Source organism: Salmo salar, chromosome 12 (assembly GCF_965601325.2).
Source record: "Salmo salar chromosome 12, fSalSal1, whole genome shotgun sequence".
In the NCBI taxonomy this organism is placed as follows: Eukaryota; Metazoa; Chordata; class Actinopteri; order Salmoniformes; family Salmonidae; genus Salmo; species Salmo salar.
The window spans coordinates 90,490,690-90,508,310 of NC_138302.1; the positions used below are offsets into that span (position 1 = coordinate 90,490,690).

General features: G+C 45.8%; 19 non-coding genes across 19 annotated transcripts; all 19 read left to right on the plus strand.

Moving 5' to 3' along the window:
• The first annotated feature begins 1,179 nt into the window (after positions 1–1,179).
• Positions 1,180–1,263, plus strand: trnai-uau (transfer RNA isoleucine (anticodon UAU)). Its single transcript is given in 2 exon segments — positions 1,180–1,217; positions 1,225–1,263. It is a non-coding gene; the product is annotated as a tRNA-Ile (tRNA).
• Positions 1,264–2,205: 942 nt separating this feature from the next.
• Positions 2,206–2,299, plus strand: trnai-uau (transfer RNA isoleucine (anticodon UAU)). Its single transcript has 2 exons — positions 2,206–2,243; positions 2,264–2,299. It is a non-coding gene; the product is annotated as a tRNA-Ile (tRNA).
• A 942-nt stretch (positions 2,300–3,241) lies between these two features.
• On the plus strand, positions 3,242–3,335 carry trnai-aau (transfer RNA isoleucine (anticodon AAU)). Its single transcript has 2 exons — positions 3,242–3,279; positions 3,300–3,335. It is a non-coding gene; the product is annotated as a tRNA-Ile (tRNA).
• A 942-nt stretch (positions 3,336–4,277) lies between these two features.
• Positions 4,278–4,371, plus strand: trnai-uau (transfer RNA isoleucine (anticodon UAU)). The gene is made up of 2 exons: positions 4,278–4,315; positions 4,336–4,371. It is a non-coding gene; the product is annotated as a tRNA-Ile (tRNA).
• A 1,459-nt stretch (positions 4,372–5,830) lies between these two features.
• Positions 5,831–5,924, plus strand: trnai-uau (transfer RNA isoleucine (anticodon UAU)). Its single transcript has 2 exons — positions 5,831–5,868; positions 5,889–5,924. It is a non-coding gene; the product is annotated as a tRNA-Ile (tRNA).
• A 942-nt stretch (positions 5,925–6,866) lies between these two features.
• Positions 6,867–6,960, plus strand: trnai-aau (transfer RNA isoleucine (anticodon AAU)). Its single transcript has 2 exons — positions 6,867–6,904; positions 6,925–6,960. It is a non-coding gene; the product is annotated as a tRNA-Ile (tRNA).
• A 942-nt stretch (positions 6,961–7,902) lies between these two features.
• trnai-uau (transfer RNA isoleucine (anticodon UAU)) lies at positions 7,903–7,996 on the plus strand. Its single transcript has 2 exons — positions 7,903–7,940; positions 7,961–7,996. It is a non-coding gene; the product is annotated as a tRNA-Ile (tRNA).
• A 425-nt stretch (positions 7,997–8,421) lies between these two features.
• Positions 8,422–8,515, plus strand: trnai-uau (transfer RNA isoleucine (anticodon UAU)). The gene is made up of 2 exons: positions 8,422–8,459; positions 8,480–8,515. It is a non-coding gene; the product is annotated as a tRNA-Ile (tRNA).
• A 425-nt stretch (positions 8,516–8,940) lies between these two features.
• trnai-uau (transfer RNA isoleucine (anticodon UAU)) lies at positions 8,941–9,034 on the plus strand. Its single transcript has 2 exons — positions 8,941–8,978; positions 8,999–9,034. It is a non-coding gene; the product is annotated as a tRNA-Ile (tRNA).
• A 424-nt stretch (positions 9,035–9,458) lies between these two features.
• On the plus strand, positions 9,459–9,552 carry trnai-uau (transfer RNA isoleucine (anticodon UAU)). The gene is made up of 2 exons: positions 9,459–9,496; positions 9,517–9,552. It is a non-coding gene; the product is annotated as a tRNA-Ile (tRNA).
• Positions 9,553–11,248: 1,696 nt separating this feature from the next.
• trnai-uau (transfer RNA isoleucine (anticodon UAU)) lies at positions 11,249–11,342 on the plus strand. Its single transcript has 2 exons — positions 11,249–11,286; positions 11,307–11,342. It is a non-coding gene; the product is annotated as a tRNA-Ile (tRNA).
• Positions 11,343–12,270: 928 nt separating this feature from the next.
• trnai-uau (transfer RNA isoleucine (anticodon UAU)) lies at positions 12,271–12,364 on the plus strand. The gene is made up of 2 exons: positions 12,271–12,308; positions 12,329–12,364. It is a non-coding gene; the product is annotated as a tRNA-Ile (tRNA).
• Positions 12,365–12,789: 425 nt separating this feature from the next.
• trnai-uau (transfer RNA isoleucine (anticodon UAU)) lies at positions 12,790–12,883 on the plus strand. The gene is made up of 2 exons: positions 12,790–12,827; positions 12,848–12,883. It is a non-coding gene; the product is annotated as a tRNA-Ile (tRNA).
• A 425-nt stretch (positions 12,884–13,308) lies between these two features.
• On the plus strand, positions 13,309–13,402 carry trnai-uau (transfer RNA isoleucine (anticodon UAU)). The gene is made up of 2 exons: positions 13,309–13,346; positions 13,367–13,402. It is a non-coding gene; the product is annotated as a tRNA-Ile (tRNA).
• Positions 13,403–14,344: 942 nt separating this feature from the next.
• On the plus strand, positions 14,345–14,438 carry trnai-uau (transfer RNA isoleucine (anticodon UAU)). Its single transcript has 2 exons — positions 14,345–14,382; positions 14,403–14,438. It is a non-coding gene; the product is annotated as a tRNA-Ile (tRNA).
• Positions 14,439–15,380: 942 nt separating this feature from the next.
• Positions 15,381–15,474, plus strand: trnai-uau (transfer RNA isoleucine (anticodon UAU)). Its single transcript has 2 exons — positions 15,381–15,418; positions 15,439–15,474. It is a non-coding gene; the product is annotated as a tRNA-Ile (tRNA).
• A 942-nt stretch (positions 15,475–16,416) lies between these two features.
• trnai-uau (transfer RNA isoleucine (anticodon UAU)) lies at positions 16,417–16,510 on the plus strand. Its single transcript has 2 exons — positions 16,417–16,454; positions 16,475–16,510. It is a non-coding gene; the product is annotated as a tRNA-Ile (tRNA).
• Positions 16,511–16,935: 425 nt separating this feature from the next.
• trnai-uau (transfer RNA isoleucine (anticodon UAU)) lies at positions 16,936–17,029 on the plus strand. Its single transcript has 2 exons — positions 16,936–16,973; positions 16,994–17,029. It is a non-coding gene; the product is annotated as a tRNA-Ile (tRNA).
• Positions 17,030–17,454: 425 nt separating this feature from the next.
• Positions 17,455–17,548, plus strand: trnai-uau (transfer RNA isoleucine (anticodon UAU)). The gene is made up of 2 exons: positions 17,455–17,492; positions 17,513–17,548. It is a non-coding gene; the product is annotated as a tRNA-Ile (tRNA).
• The last annotated feature ends 73 nt before the right edge of the window (positions 17,549–17,621 follow it).

Sequence of the window (17,621 nt, forward strand, 5' to 3'; positions counted from 1 at the left end):
TCGAACCCATGACTCAGACATTTTGCGTCTCTTGCTCTACCGACTGAGGTAGCCAAGAAGCTCAATTGAAGTACAGACTTTCACCGAATATCATACAGCTCTGTTTGTGCAAAATATGGTGATCAGCGAGAGTGCTTTTAGTGGCTCCTGTGGCGCAATCGGATTGCGTGTGGTACTTATACAACAGTATGCAGTGAATCAATGCCGAGGTTGTGAGTTCAAGCTTCACCAGGAGCAAGTCACTTACTTGAAGCCTCTGCCTGTCAATTTCTTGTACTTGAAAGGAGGATTTTTCAATCCATTTCGGAGGACGTTTCACAAGTAATAGGTACGTTATTAGGATAACAGGTCAGAGTGCAGGCACAGCTAGAATTCAAACCCATATTCTCCTGTATCACCAGCTAAGTCTGACACGTCAGCAATGCATGGTGGCAATCCTGCTCGAATGTCCAAGTGCAAGGCTGTTTGCAAAGTGAGTTGGTGCTTCGGCGGAGAAAAGAAGCACTCAAGGTGTGCTTCGAACCCACGAATCTGATATTTTGCGTCTCTTGCTCTACCGACTGAGGTAGCCAGGAAGCTATATTGAAGTACTGACTTGCACCGAAAATCGTACAGCTCTGTTTGTGCAAAATATGGTGATCAGCGAGAGTGCTTTTAGTGGCTCCTGTGGCGCAATCGGATTGCGTGTGGTACTTATACAACAGTATGCAGTGAATCAATGCCGAGTTTGTGAGTTCAAGCTTCACCAGGAGCAAGTCACTTACTTAAAGCCTCTGCCTGTCAATTTCTTTTCCAGAAAAGGAGCATTTTTCAATCCATTTAGGAGGACGTTTCACAAGTAATAGGTACTTTATCAGGATAACAGGTCAGAGTGCAGGCACAGCTAGGATTCAAACCCATATTCTCCTGTATCACCAGCTAAGCCTGACACGTCAGCAATGCATGGTGGCAAGCCTGCTCGAATGTCCAAGTGCAAGGCTGTTTGCAAAGTGAGTTGGTGCATCGGCGGATAAAAAAAAATCGCCCACCATAAGGGTCAAACCAACGACTCTGAGAATATGAGTCTCGTGCTCTACCGACTGAGTTAGCCAGGAAGCTCAATTGTAGAACTGACTTCGACCGAACACCGTATACCTCTTTTTTTGCAAAATATGGTGATCAGCGAGAGTGTCTTTAACAGCTCCTGTGGCGCAATCGGTTAGCGCGTGGTACTTATACAACAGTATGCAGCCGAGGTTGTGAGTTCGAGCCTCACCAGGAACAAATAATTTTCTTGAACCCTCTGCCTGTCAATTTCTTTTCCAGAAAAGGAGCATTTTTCAATCCATTTAGGAGGACGTTTCACAAGTAATAGGTACTTTATCAGGATAACCGGTCAGAGTGCAGGCACAGCTATGATTCAAACCCATATTCTCCTGTATCACCAGCAATGCCTGACACGTCAGCAGTGCAGGGTGGCAAGCCTGCTCGAAAGTCCAAGCTGATGGCAATTTGCAAAGTGAGTTGGTGCTTCGGCGGAGAAAAGAAGCACTCAAGGTGTGCTTCGAACCCACGAATCAGATATTTTGCGTCTCTTGCTCTACCGACTGAGGTAGCCAGGAAGCTATATTGAAGTACTGACTTGCACCGAAAATCGTACAGCTCTGTTTGTGCAAAATATGGTGATCAGCGAGAGTGCTTTTAGTGGCTCCTGTGGCGCAATCGGATTGCGTGTGGTACTTATACAACAGTATGCAGTGAATCAATGCCGAGTTTGTGAGTTCAAGCTTCACCAGGAGCAAGTCACTTACTTAAAGCCTCTGCCTGTCAATTTCTTGTACCTGAAAGGAGGATTTTTCAATCCATTTAGGAGGACGTTTCACAAGTAATAGGTACGTTATTAGGATAACAGGTCAGAGTGCAGGCACAGCTAGGATTCAAACCCATATTCTCCTGTATCACCAGCTAAGCCTGACACGTCAGCAATGCATGGTGGCAAGCCTGCTCGAATGTCCAAGTGCAAGGCTGTTTGCAAAGTGAGTTGGTGCATCGGCGGATAAAAAAAAATCGCCCACCATAAGGGTCAAACCAACGACTCTGAGAATATGAGTCTCGTGTTCTACCGACTGAGTTAGCCAGGAAGCTCAATTGTAGAACTGACTTCGACCGAACACCGTATACCTCTTTTTTTGCAAAATATGGTGATCAGCGAGAGTTCCTTTAACAGCTCCTGTGGCGCAATCGGTTAGCGCGTGGTACTTATACAACAGTATGCAGCGAAGCAATGCCGAGGTTGTGAGTTCGAGCCTCACCAGGAACAAATAATTTTCTTGAACCCTCTGCCTGTCAATTTCTTTTCCAGAAAAGGAGCATTTTTCAATCCATTTAGGAGGACGTTTCACAAGTAATAGGTACTTTATCAGGATAACCGGTCAGAGTGCAGGCACAGCTATGATTCAAACCCATATTCTCCTGTATCACCAGCAATGCCTGACACGTCAGCAGTGCAGGGTGGCAAGCCTGCTCGAAAGTCCAAGCTGATGGCAATTTGCAAAGTGAGTTGGTGCTTCGGCGGAGAAAAGAAGCACTCAAGGTGTGCTTCGAACCCACGAATCTGATATTTTGCGTCTCTTGCTCTACCGACTGAGGTAGCCAGGAAGCTATATTGAAGTACTGACTTGCACCGAAAATCGTACAGCTCTGTTTGTGCAAAATATGGTGATCATCGAGAGTGCTTTTAGTGGCTCCTGTGGCGCAATCGGATTGCGTGTGGTACTTATACAACAGTATGCAGTGAATCAATGCCGAGTTTGTGAGTTCAAGCTTCACCAGGAGAAAGTCACTTACTTAAAGCCTCTGCCTGTCAATTTCTTGTACCTGAAAGGAGGATTTTTCAATCCATTTAGGAGGACGTTTCACAAGTAATAGGTACGTTATTAGGATAACAGGTCAGAGTGCAGGCACAGCTAGGATTCAAACCCATATTCTCCTGTATCACCAGCTAAGCCTGACACGTCAGCAATGCATGGTGGCAAGCCTGCTCGAATGTCCAAGTGCAAGGCTGTTTGCAAAGTGAGTTGGTGCATCGGCGGATAAAAAAAAATCGCCCACCATAAGGGTCAAACCAACGACTCTGAGAATATGAGTCTCGTGCTCTACCGACTAAGTTAGCCAGGAAGCTCAATTGTAGAACTGACTTTGACCGAACACCGTATACCTCTTTTTTTGCAAAATATGGTGATCAGCGAGAGTTCCTTTAACAGCTCCTGTGGCGCAATCGGTTAGCGCGTCGTACTAATACAACAGTATGCAGCGAAGCAATGCCGAGGTTGTGAGTTCGAGCCTCACCAGGAACAAATAATTTTCTTGAACCCTCTGCCTGTCAATTTCTTTTCCAGAAAAGGAGCATTTTTCAATCCATTTAGGAGGACGTTTCACAAGTAATAGGTACTTTATCAGGATAACCGGTCAGAGTGCAGGCACAGCTATGATTCAAACCCATATTCTCCTGTATCACCAGCAATGCCTGACACGTCAGCAGTGCACGGTGGCAAGCCTGCTCAAAAGTCCAAGCTGATGGCAATTTGCAAAGTGAGTTGGTGCTTCGGCGGAGAAAAGAAGCACTCAAGGTGTGCTTCGAACCCACGAATCTGATATTTTGCGTCTCTTGCTCTACCGACTGAGGTAGCCAGGAAGCTATATTGAAGTACTGACTTGCACCGAAAATCGTACAGCTCTGTTTGTGCAAAATATGGTGATCAGCGAGAGTGCTTTTAGTGGCTCCTGTGGCGCAATCGGATTGCGTGTGGTACTTATACAACAGTATGCAGTGAATCAATGCCGAGTTTGTGAGTTCAAGCTTCACCAGGAGCAAGTCACTTACTTAAAGCCTCTGCCTGTCAATTTCTTGTACCTGAAAGGAGGATTTTTCAATCCATTTAGGAGGACGTTTCACAAGTAATAGGTACGTTATTAGGATAACAGGTCAGAGTGCAGGCACAGCTAGGATTCAAACCCATATTCTCCTGTATCACCAGCTAAGCCTGACACGTCAGCAATGCATGGTGGCAAGCCTGCTCGAATGTCCAAGTGCAAGGCTGTTTGCAAAGTGAGTTGGTGCATCGGCGGATAAAAAAAAATCGCCCACCATAAGGGTCAAACCAACGACTCTGAGAATATGAGTCTCGTGCTCTACCGACTGAGTTAGCCAGGAAGCTCAATTGTAGAACTGACTTCGACCGAACACCGTATACCTCTTTTTTTGCAAAATATGGTGATCAGCGAGAGTGTCTTTAACAGCTCCTGTGGCGCAATCGGTTAGCGCGTGGTACTTATACAACAGTATGCAGCGAAGCAATGCCGAGGTTGTGAGTTCGAGCCTCACCAGGAACAAATAATTTTCTTGAACCCTCTGCCTGTCAATTTCTTTTCCAGAAAAGGAGCATTTTTCAATCCATTTAGGAGGACGTTTCACAAGTAATAGGTACTTTATCAGGATAACCGGTCAGAGTGCAGGCACAGCTATGATTCAAACCCATATTCTCCTGTATTACCAGCAATGCCTGACACGTCAGCAGTGCAGGGTGGCAAGCCTGCTCAAAAGTCCAAGCTGATGGCAATTTGCAAAGTGAGTTGGTGCTTCGGCGGAGAAAAGAACCACTCAAGGTGTGGCTCGAACCCACGACTCAGACATTTTGCGTCTCTTGCTCTACCGACTGAGGTAGCCAAGAAGCTCAATTGAAGTACTGACTTTCACCGAATATCGTACAGCTCTGTTTGTGCAAAATATGGTGATCAGCGAGAGTGCTTTTAGTGGCTCCTGTGGCGCAATCGGATTGCGTGTGGTACTTATACAACAGTATGCAGTGAATCAATGCCGAGGTTGTGAGTTCAAGCTTCACCAGGAGCAAGTCACTTACTTGAAGCCTCTGCCTGTCAATTTCTTGTACTTGAAAGGAGGATTTTTCAATCCATTTCGGAGGACGTTTCACAAGTAATAGGTACGTTATTAGGATAACAGGTCAGAGTGCAGGCACAGCTAGAATTCAAACCCATATTCTCCTGTATCACCAGCTAAGTCTGACACGTCAGCAATGCATGGTGGCAATCCTGCTCGAATGTCCAAGTGCAAGGCTGTTTGCAAAGTGAGTTGGTGCTTCGGCGGAGAAAAGAAGCACTCAAGGTGTGCTTCGAACCCACGAATCTGATATTTTGCGTCTCTTGCTCTACCGACTGAGGTAGCCAGGAAGCTATATTGAAGTACTGACTTGCACCGAAAATCGTACAGCTCTGTTTGTGCAAAATATGGTGATCAGCGAGAGTGCTTTTAGTGGCTCCTGTGGCGCAATCGGATTGCGTGTGGTACTTATACAACAGTATGCAGTGAATCAATGCCGAGTTTGTGAGTTCAAGCTTCACCAGGAGCAAGTCACTTACTTAAAGCCTCTGCCTGTCAATTTCTTTTCCAGAAAAGGAGCATTTTTCAATCCATTTAGGAGGACGTTTCACAAGTAATAGGTACTTTATCAGGATAACAGGTCAGAGTGCAGGCACAGCTAGGATTCAAACCCATATTCTCCTGTATCACCAGCTAAGCCTGACACGTCAGCAATGCATGGTGGCAAGCCTGCTCGAATGTCCAAGTGCAAGGCTGTTTGCAAAGTGAGTTGGTGCATCGGCGGATAAAAAAAAATCGCCCACCATAAGGGTCAAACCAACGACTCTGAGAATATGAGTCTCGTGCTCTACCGACTGAGTTAGCCAGGAAGCTCAATTGTAGAACTGACTTCGACCGAACACCGTATACCTCTTTTTTTGCAAAATATGGTGATCAGCGAGAGTGTCTTTAACAGCTCCTGTGGCGCAATCGGTTAGCGCGTGGTACTTATACAACAGTATGCAGCGAAGCAATGCCGAGGTTGTGAGTTCGAGCCTCACCAGGAACAAATAATTTTCTTGAACCCTCTGCCTGTCAATTTCTTTTCCAGAAAAGGAGCATTTTTCAATCCATTTAGGAGGACCTTTCACAAGTAATAGGTACTTTATCAGGATAACCGGTCAGAGTGCAGGCACAGCTATGATTCAAACCCATATTCTCCTGTATCACCAGCAATGCCTGACACGTCAGCAGTGCAGGGTGGCAAGCCTGCTCGAAAGTCCAAGCTGATGGCAATTTGCAAAGTGAGTTGGTGCTTCGGCGGAGAAAAGAAGCACTCAAGGTGTGCTTCGAACCCACGAATCAGATATTTTGCGTCTCTTGCTCTACCGACTGAGGTAGCCAGGAAGCTATATTGAAGTACTGACTTGCACCGAAAATCGTACAGCTCTGTTTGTGCAAAATATGGTGATCAGCGAGAGTGCTTTTAGTGGCTCCTGTGGCGCAATCGGATTGCGTGTGGTACTTATACAACAGTATGCAGTGAATCAATGCCGAGTTTGTGAGTTCAAGCTTCACCAGGAGCAAGTCACTTACTTAAAGCCTCTGCCTGTCAATTTCTTGTACCTGAAAGGAGGATTTTTCAATCCATTTAGGAGGACGTTTCACAAGTAATAGGTACGTTATTAGGATAACAGGTCAGAGTGCAGGCACAGCTAGGATTCAAACCCATATTCTCCTGTATCACCAGCTAAGCCTGACACGTCAGCAATGCATGGTGGCAAGCCTGCTCGAATGTCCAAGTGCAAGGCTGTTTGCAAAGTGAGTTGGTGCATCGGCGGATAAAAAAAAATCGCCCACCATAAGGGTCAAACCAACGACTCTGAGAATATGAGTCTCGTGCTCTACCGACTAAGTTAGCCAGGAAGCTCAATTGTAGAACTGACTTCGACCGAACACCGTATACCTCTTTTTTTGCAAAATATGGTGATCAGCGAGAGTTCCTTTAACAGCTCCTGTGGCGCAATCGGTTAGCGCGTCGTACTAATACAACAGTACGCAGCGAAGCAATGCCGAGGTTGTGAGTTCGAGCCTCACCAGGAACAAATAATTTTCTTGAACCCTCTGCCTGTCAATTTCTTTTCCAGAAAAGGAGCATTTTTCAATCCATTTAGGAGGACGTTTCACAAGTAATAGGTACTTTATCAGGATAACCGGTCAGAGTGCAGGCACAGCTATGATTCAAACCCATATTCTCCTGTATCACCAGCAATGCCTGACACGTCAGCAGTGCAGGGTGGCAAGCCTGCTCGAAAGTCCAAGCTGATGGCAATTTGCAAAGTGAGTTGGTGCTTCGGCGGAGAAAAGAAGCACTCAAGGTGTGCTTCGAACCCACGAATCTGATATTTTGCGTCTCTTGCTCTACCGACTGAGGTAGCCAGGAAGCTATATTGAAGTACTGACTTGCACCGAAAATCGTACAGCTCTGTTTGTGCAAAATATGGTGATCAGCGAGAGTGCTTTTAGTGGCTCCTGTGGCGCAATCGGATTGCGTGTGGTACTTATACAACAGTATGCAGTGAATCAATGCCGAGTTTGTGAGTTCAAGCTTCACCAGGAGCAAGTCACTTACTTAAAGCCTCTGCCTGTCAATTTCTTGTACCTGAAAGGAGGATTTTTCAATCCATTTAGGAGGACGTTTCACAAGTAATAGGTACGTTATTAGGATAACAGGTCAGAGTGCAGGCACAGCTAGGATTCAAACCCATATTCTCCTGTATCACCAGCTAAGCCTGACACGTCAGCAATGCATGGTGGCAAGCCTGCTCGAATGTCCAAGTGCAAGGCTGTTTGCAAAGTGAGTTGGTGCATCGGCGGATAAAAAAAAATCGCCCACCATAAGGGTCAAACCAACGACTCTGAGAATATGAGTCTCGTGCTCTACCGACTGAGTTAGCCAGGAAGCTCAATTGTAGAACTGACTTCAACCAAACACCGTATACCTCTTTTTTTGCAAAATATGGTGATCAGCGAGAGTTCCTTTAACAGCTCCTGTGGCGCAATCGGTTAGCGCGTGGTACTTATACAACAGTATGCAGCGAAGCAATGCCGAGGTTGTGAGTTCGAGCCTCACCAGGAACAAATAATTTTCTTGAACCCTCTGCCTGTCAATTTCTTTTCCAGAAAAGGAGCATTTTTCAATCCATTTAGGAGGACGTTTCACAAGTAATAGGTACTTTATCAGGATAACAGGTCAGAGTGCAGGCACAGCTAGGATTCAAACCCATATTCTCCTGTATCACCAGCTAAGCCTGACACGTCAGCAATGCATGGTGGCAAGCCTGCTCGAATGTCCAAGTGCAAGGCTGTTTGCAAAGTGAGTTGGTGCATCGGCGGATAAAAAAAAATCGCCCACCATAAGGGTCAAACCAACAACTCTGAGAATATGAGTCTCGTGCTCTATCGACTGAGTTAGCCAGGAAGCTCAATTGTAGAACTGACTTCCACCAAACACCGTATACCTCTTTTTTTGCAAAATATGGTGATCAGCGAGAGTTCCTTTAACAGCTCCTGTGGCGCAATCGGTTAGCGCGTGGTACTTATACAACAGTATGCAGCGAAGCAATGCCGAGGTTGTGAGTTCGAGCCTCACCAGGAACAAATAATTTTCTTGAACCCTCTGCCTGTCAATTTCTTTTCCAGAAAAGGAGCATTTTTCAATCCATTTAGGAGGACGTTTCACAAGTAATAGGTACTTTATCAGGATAACAGGTCAGAGTGCAGGCACAGCTAGGATTCAAACCCATATTCTCCTGTATCACCAGCTAAGCCTGACACGTCAGCAATGCATGGTGGCAAGCCTGCTCGAATGTCCAAGTGCAAGGCTGTTTGCAAAGTGAGTTGGTGCATCGGCGGATAAAAAAAAATCGCCCACCATAAGGGTCAAACCAACGACTCTGAGAATATGAGTCTCGTGCTCTACCGACTGAGTTAGCCAGGAAGCTCAATTGTAGAACTGACTTCGACCGAACACCGTATACCTCTTTTTTTGCAAATTATGGTGATCAGCGAGAGTGTCTTTAACAGCTCCTGTGGCGCAATCGGTTAGCGCGTGGTACTTATACAACAGTATGCAGCGAAGCAATGCCGAGGTTGTGAGTTCGAGCCTCACCAGGAACAAATAATTTTCTTGAACCCTCTGCCTGTCAATTTCTTTTCCAGAAAAGGAGCATTTTTCAATCCATTTAGGAGGACCTTTCACAAGTAATAGGTACTTTATCAGGATAACAGGTCAGAGTGCAGGCACAGCTAGGATTCAAACCCATATTCTCCTGTATCACCAGCTAAGCCTGACACGTCAGCAATGCATGGTGGCAAGCCTGCTCGAATGTCCAAGTGCAAGGCTGTTTGCAAAGTGAGTTGGTGCATCGGCGGATAAAAAAAAATCGCCCACCATAAAGGTCAAACCAACGACTCTGAGAATATGAGTCTCGTGCTCTACCGACTGAGTTAGCCAGGAAGCTCAATTGTAGAACTGACTTCGACCGAACACCGTATACCTCTTTTTTGCAAATTATGGTGATCAGCGAGAGTGTCTTTAACAGCTCCTGTGGCGCAATCGGTTAGCGCGTGGTACTTATACAACAGTATGCAGCGAAGCAATGCCGAGGTTGTGAGTTCGAGCCTCACCAGGAACAAATAATTTTCTTGAACCCTCTGCCTGTCAATTTCTTTTCCAGAAAAGTAGCATTTTTCAATCCATTTAGGAGGACGTTTCACAAGTAATAGGTACTTTATCAGGATAACCGGTCAGAGTGCAGGCACAGCTATGATTCAAACCCATATTCTCCTGTATCACCAGCAATGCCTGACACGTCAGCAGTGCAGGGTGGCAAGCCTGCTCGAAAGTCCAAGCTGATGGCAATTTGCAAAGTGAGTTGGTGCTTCGGCGGAGAAAAGAAGCACTCAAGGTGTGCTTCGAACCCACGAATCTGATATTTTGCGTCTCTTGCTCTACCGACTGAGGTAGCCAGGAAGCTATATTGAAGTACTGACTTGCACCGAAAATCGTACAGCTCTGTTTGTGCAAAATATGGTGATCAGCGAGAGTGCTTTTAGTGGCTCCTGTGGCGCAATCGGATTGCGTGTGGTACTTATACAACAGTATGCAGTGAATCAATGCCGAGTTTGTGAGTTCAAGCTTCACCAGGAGCAAGTCACTTACTTAAAGCCTCTGCCTGTCAATTTCTTGTACCTGAAAGGATGATTTTTCAATCCATTTAGGAGGACGTTTCACAAGTAATAGGTACGTTATTAGGATAACAGGTCAGAGTGCAGGCACAGCTAGGATTCAAACCCATATTCTCCTGTATCACCAGCTAAGCCTGACACGTCAGCAATGCATGGTGGCAAGCCTGCTCGAATGTCCAAGTGCAAGGCTGTTTGCAAAGTGAGTTGGTGCATCGGCGGATAGCCTGTCAATTTCTTTTCCAGAAAAGGAGCATTTTTCAATCCATTTAGGAGGACGTTTCACAGGTAATAGGTACTTTATCAGGATAACCGGTCAGAGTGCAGGCACAGCTATGATTCAAACCCATATTCTCCTGTATTACCAGCAATGCCTGACACGTCAGCAGTGCAGGGTGGCAAGCCTGCTCAAAAGTCCAAGTTGATGGCAATTTGCAAAGTGAGTTGGTGCTTCGGCGGAGAAAAGAACCACTCAAGGTGTGGCTCGAACCCACGACTCAGACATTTTGCGTCTCTTGCTCTACCGACTGAGGTAGCCAAGAAGCTCAATTGAAGTACTGACTTTCACCGAATATCGTACAGCTCTGTTTGTGCAAAATATGGTGATCAGCGAGAGTGCTTTTAGTGGCTCCTGTGGCGCAATCGGATTGCGTGTGGTACTTATACAACAGTATGCAGTGAATCAATGCCGAGGTTGTGAGTTCAAGCTTCACCAGGAGCAAGTCACTTACTTGAAGCCTCTGCCTGTCAATTTCTTGTACTTGAAAGGAGGATTTTTCAATCCATTTCGGAGGACGTTTCACAAGTAATAGGTACGTTATTAGGATAACAGGTCAGAGTGCAGGCACAGCTAGGATTCAAACCCATATTCTCCTGTATCACCAGCTAAGCCTGACACGTCAGCAATGCATGGTGGCAAGCCTGCTCGAATGTCCAAGTGCAAGGCTGTTTGCAAAGTGAGTTGGTGCATCGGCGGATAAAAAAAAATCGCCCACCATAAGGGTCAAACCAACGACTCTGAGAATATGAGTCTCGTGCTCTACCGACTGAGTTAGCCAGGAAGCTCAATTGTAGAACTGACTTCGACCGAACACCGTATACCTCTTTTTTTGCAAAATATGGTGATCAGCGAGAGTGTCTTTAACAGCTCCTGTGGCGCAATCGGTTAGCGCGTGGTACTTATACAACAGTATGCAGCGAAGCAATGCCGAGGTTGTGAGTTCGAGCCTCACCAGGAACAAATAATTTTCTTGAACCCTCTGCCTGTCAATTTCTTTTCCAGAAAAGGAGCATTTTTCAATCCATTTAGGAGGACGTTTCACAAGTAATAGGTACTTTATCAGGATAACCGGTCAGAGTGCAGGCACAGCTATGATTCAAACCCATATTCTCCTGTATCACCAGCAATGCCTGACACGTCAGCAGTGCAGGGTGGCAAGCCTGCTCGAAAGTCCAAGCTGATGGCAATTTGCAAAGTGAGTTGGTGCTTCGGCGGAGAAAAGAAGCACTCAAGGTGTGCTTCGAACCCACGAATCTGATATTTTGCGTCTCTTGCTCTACCGACTGAGGTAGCCAGGAAGCTATATTGAAGTACTGACTTGCACCGAAAATCGTACAGCTCTGTTTGTGCAAAATATGGTGATCAGCGAGAGTGCTTTTAGTGGCTCCTGTGGCGCAATCGGATTGCGTGTGGTACTTATACAACAGTATGCAGTGAATCAATGCCGAGTTTGTGAGTTCAAGCTTCACCAGGAGCAAGTCACTTACTTAAAGCCTCTGCCTGTCAATTTCTTGTACCTGAAAGGAGGATTTTTCAATCCATTTAGGAGGACGTTTCACAAGTAATAGGTACGTTATTAGGATAACAGGTCAGAGTGCAGGCACAGCTAGGATTCAAACCCATATTCTCCTGTATCACCAGCTAAGCCTGACATGGTGGCAAGCCTGCTCGAATGTCCAAGTGCAAGGCTGTTTGCAAAGTGAGTTGGTGCATCGGCGGATAAAAAAAATCGCCCACCATAAGGGTCAAACCAACGACTCTGAGAATATGAGTCTCGTGCTCTACCGACTGAGTTAGCCAGGAAGCTCAATTGTAGAACTGACTTCAACCAAACACCGTATACCTCTTTTTTTGCAAAATATGGTGATCAGCGAGAGTTCCTTTAACAGCTCCTGTGGCGCAATTGGTTAGCGCGTGGTACTTATACAACAGTATGCAGCGAAGCAATGCCGAGGTTGTGAGTTCGAGCCTCACCAGGAACAAATAATTTTCTTGAACCCTCTGCCTGTCAATTTCTTTTCCAGAAAAGGAGCATTTTTCAATCCATTTAGGAGGACGTTTCACAAGTAATAGGTACTTTATCAGGATAACAGGTCAGAGTGCAGGCACAGCTAGGATTCAAACCCATATTCTCCTGTATCACCAGCTAAGCCTGACACGTCAGCAATGCATGGTGGCAAGCCTGCTCGAATGTCCAAGTGCAAGGCTGTTTGCAAAGTGAGTTGGTGCATCGGCGGATAAAAAAAAATCGCCCACCATAAGGGTCAAACCAACAACTCTGAGAATATGAGTCTCGTGCTCTATCGACTGAGTTAGCCAGGAAGCTCAATTGTAGAACTGACTTCCACCAAACACCGTATACCTCTTTTTTTGCAAAATATGGTGATCAGCGAGAGTTCCTTTAACAGCTCCTGTGGCGCAATCGGTTAGCGCGTGGTACTTATACAACAGTATGCAGCGAAGCAATGCCGAGGTTGTGAGTTCGAGCCTCACCAGGAACAAATAATTTTCTTGAACCCTCTGCCTGTCAATTTCTTTTCCAGAAAAGGAGCATTTTTCAATCCATTTAGGAGGACGTTTCACAAGTAATAGGTACTTTATCAGGATAACAGGTCAGAGTGCAGGCACAGCTAGGATTCAAACCCATATTCTCCTGTATCACCAGCTAAGCCTGACACGTCAGCAATGCATGGTGGCAAGCCTGCTCGAATGTCCAAGTGCAAGGCTGTTTGCAAAGTGAGTTGGTGCATCGGCGGATAAAAAAAAATCGCCCACCATAAGGGTCAAACCAACGACTCTGAGAATATGAGTCTCGTGCTCTACCGACTGAGTTAGCCAGGAAGCTCAATTGTAGAACTGACTTCGACCGAACACCGTATATCTCTTTTTTTGCAAATTATGGTGATCAGCGAGAGTGTTTTTAACAGCTCCTGTGGCGCAATCGGTTAGCGCGTGGTACTTATACAACAGTATGCAGCGAAGCAATGCCGAGGTTGTGAGTTCGAGCCTCACCAGGAACAAATAATTTTCTTGAACCCTCTGCCTGTCAATTTCTTTTCCAGAAAAGGAGCATTTTTCAATCCATTTAGGAGGACGTTTCACAAGTAATACGTACTTTATCAGGATAACCGGTCAGAGTGCAGGCACAGCTATGATTCAAACCCATATTCTCCTGTATCACCAGCAATGCCTGACACGTCAGCAGTGCAGGGTGGCAAGCCTGCTCGAAAGTCCAAGCTGATGGCAATTTGCAAAGTGAGTTGGTGCTTCGGCGGAGAAAAGAAGCACTCAAGGTGTGCTTCGAACCCACGAATCAGATATTTTGCGTCTCTTGCTCTACCGACTGAGGTAGCCAGGAAGCTATAATGAAGTACTGACTTGCACTGAAAATCGTACAGCTCTGTTTGTGCAAAATATGGTGATCAGCGAGAGTGCTTTTAGTGGCTCCTGTGGCGCAATCGGATTGCGTGTGGTACTTATACAACAGTATTCAGTGAATCAATGCCGAGTTTGTGAGTTCAAGCTTCACCAGGAGCAAGTCACTTACTTAAAGCCTCTGCCTGTCAATTACTTGTACCTGAAAGGATGATTTTTCAATCCATTTAGGAGGATGTTTCACAAGTAATAGGTACGTTATTAGGATAACAGGTCAGAGTGCAGGCACAGCTAGGATTCAAACCAATATTCTCCTGTATCACCAGCTAAGCCTGACACGTCAGCAATGCATGGTGGCAAGCCTGCTCGAATGTCCAAGTGCAAGGCTGTTTGCAAAGTGAGTTGGTGCATCGGCGGATAAAAAAGAATCGCCCACCATAAGGGTCAAACCAACGACTCTGAGAATATGAGTCTCGTGCTCTACCGACTGAGTTAGCCAGGAAGCTCAATTGTAGAACTGACTTCAACCAAACACCGTATACCTCTTTTTTTGCAAAATATGGTGATCAGCGAGACTTCCTTTAACAGCTCCTGTGGCGCAATCGGTTAGCGCGTGGTACTTATACAACAGTATGCAGCGAAGCAATGCTGAGGTTGTGAGTTCGAGCCTCACCAGGAGCAAATAATTTTCTTGAACCCTCTGCCTGTCAATTTCTTTTCCAGAAAAGGAGCATTTTTCAATCCATTTAGGAGGACGTTTCACAAGTAATAGGTACTTTATCAGGATAACAGGTCAGAGTGCAGGCACAGCTAGGATTCAAACCCATATTCTCCTGTATCACCAGCTAAGCCTGACACGTCAGCAATGCATGGTGGCAAGCCTGCTCGAATGTCCAAGTGCAAGGCTGTTTGCAAAGTGAGTTGGTGCATCGGCGGAGAAAAGAAGCACTCAAGGTGTGCTTCGAACCCACGAATCTGATATTTTGCGTCTCTTGCTCTACCGACTGAGGTAGCCAGGAAGCTATATTGAAGTACTGACTTGCACCGAAAATCGTACAGCTCTGTTTGTGCAAAATATGGTGATCAGCGAGAGTGCTTTTAGTGGCTCCTGTGGCGCAATCGGATTGCGTGTGGTACTTATACAACAGTATGCAGTGAATCAATGCCGAGTTTGTGAGTTCAAGCTTCACCAGGAGCAAGTCACTTACTTAAAGCCTCTGCCTGTCAATTACTTGTACCTGAAAGGATGATTTTTCAATCCATTTAGGAGGATGTTTCACAAGTAATAGGTACGTTATTAGGATAACAGGTCAGAGTGCAGGCACAGCTAGGATTCAAACCAATATTCTCCTGTATCACCAGCTAAGCCTGACACGTCAGCAATGCATGGTGGCAAGCCTGCTCGAATGTCCAAGTGCAAGGCTGTTTGCAAAGTGAGTTGGTGCATCGGCGGATAAAAAAGAATCGCCCACCATAAGGGTCAAACCAACGACTCTGAGAATATGAGTCTCGTGCTCTACCGACTGAGTTAGCCAGGAAGCTCAATTGTAGAACTGACTTCAACCAAACACCGTATACCTCTTTTTTTGCAAAATATGGTGATCAGCGAGACTTCCTTTAACAGCTCCTGTGGCGCAATCGGTTAGCGCGTGGTACTTATACAACAGTATGCAGCGAAGCAATGCTGAGGTTGTGAGTTCGAGCCTCACCAGGAGCAAATAATTTTCTTGAACCCTCTGCCTGTCAATTTCTTTTCCAGAAAAGGAGCATTTTTCAATCCATTTAGGAGGACGTTTCACAAGTAATAGGTACTTTATCAGGATAACAGGTCAGAGTGCAGGCACAGCTAGGATTCAAACCCATATTCTCCTGTATCACCAGCTAAGCCTGACACGTCAGCAATGCATGGTGGCAAGCCTGCTCGAATGTCCAAGTGCAAGGCTGTTTGCAAAGTGAGTTGGTGCATCGGCGGAGAAAAGAAGCACTCAAGGTGTGCTTCGAACCCACGAATCTGATATTTTGCGTCTCTTGCTCTACCGACTGAGGTAGCCAGGAAGCTATATTGAAGTACTGACTTGCACCGAAAATCGTACAGCTCTGTTTGTGCAAAATATGGTGATCAGCGAGAGTGCTTTTAGTGGCTCCTGTGGCGCAATCGGATTGCGTGTGGTACTTATACAACAGTATGCAGTGAATCAATGCCGAGTTTGTGAGTTCAACCTTCACCAGGAGCAAGTCACTTACTTAAAGCCTCTGCCTGTCAATTACTTGTACCTGAAAGGAGGATTTTTCAATCCATTTAGGAGGACGTTTCACAAGTAATAGGTACGTTATTAGGATAACAGGTCAGAGTGCAGGCACAGCTAGGATTCAAACCCATATTCTCCTGTATCACCAGCTAAGCCTGACACGTCAGCAATGCATGGTGGCAAGCCTGCTCGAATGTCCAAGTGCAAGGCTGTTTGCAAAGTGAGTTGGTGCATCGGCGGATAAAAAAAAATCGTCCACCATAAGGGTCAAACCAACGACTCTGAGAATATGAGTCTCGTGCTCTACCGACTGAGTTAGCCAGGAAGCTCAATTGTAGAACTGACTTCCACCAAACACCGTATACCTCTTTTTTTGCAAAATATGGTGATCAGCGAGAGTTCCTTTAACAGCTCCTGTGGCGCAATCGGTTAGCCCGTGGTACTTATACAACAGTATGCAGCGAAGCAATGCCGAGGTTGTGAGTTCGAGCCTCACCAGGAACAAATAATTTTCTTGAACCCTCTGCCTGTCAATTTCTTTTCCAGAAAAGGAGCATTTTTCAATCCATTTAGGAGGACGTTTCACAAGTAATAGGTACTTTATCAGGATAACAGGTCAGAGTGCAGGCACAGCTAGGATTCAAACCCATATTCTCCTGTATCACCAGCTAAGCCTGACACGTCAGCAATGCATGGTGGCAAGCCTGCTCGAATGTCCAAGTGCAAGGCTGTTTGCAAAGTGAGTTGGTGCATCGGCGGATAAAAAAAAATCGCCCACCATAAGGGTCAAACCAACGACTCTGAGAATATGAGTCTCGTGCTCTACCGACTGAGTTAGCCAGGAAGCTCAATTGTAGAACTGACTTCGACCGAACACCGTATACCTCTTTTTTTGCAAATTATGGTGATCAGCGAGAGTGTCTTTAACAGCTCCTGTGGCGCAATCGGTTAGCGCGTGGTACTTATACAACAGTATGCAGCGAAGCAATGCCGAGGTTGTGAGTTCGAGCCTCACCAGGAACAAATAATTTTCTTGAACCCTCTGCCTGTCAATTTCTTTTCCAGAAAAGGAGCATTTTTCAATCCATTTAGGAGGACGTTTCACAAGTAATAGGTACTTTATCAGGATAACAGGTCAGAGTGCAGGCACAGCTAGGATTCAAACCCATATTCTCCTGTATCACCAGCTAAGCCTGACACGTCAGCAATGCATGGTGGCAAGCCTGCTCGAATGTCCAAGTGCAAGGCTGTTTGCAAAGTGAGTTGGTGCATCGGCGGATAAAAAAAAATCGCCCACCATAAGGGTCAAACCAACGACTCTGAGAATATGAGTCTCGTGCTCTACCGACTGAGTTAGCCAGGAAGCTCAATTGTAGAACTGACTTCGACCGAACACCGTATACCTCTTTTTTTGCAAATTATGGTGATCAGCGAGAGTGTCTTTAACAGCTCCTGTGGCGCAATCGGTTAGCGCGTGGTACTTATACAACAGTATGCAGCGAAGCAATGCCGAGGTTGTGAGTTCGAGCCTCACCAGGAACAAATAATTTTCTTGAACCCTCTGCCTGTCAATTTCTTTTCCAGAAAAGGAGCATTTTTCAATCCATTTAGGAGG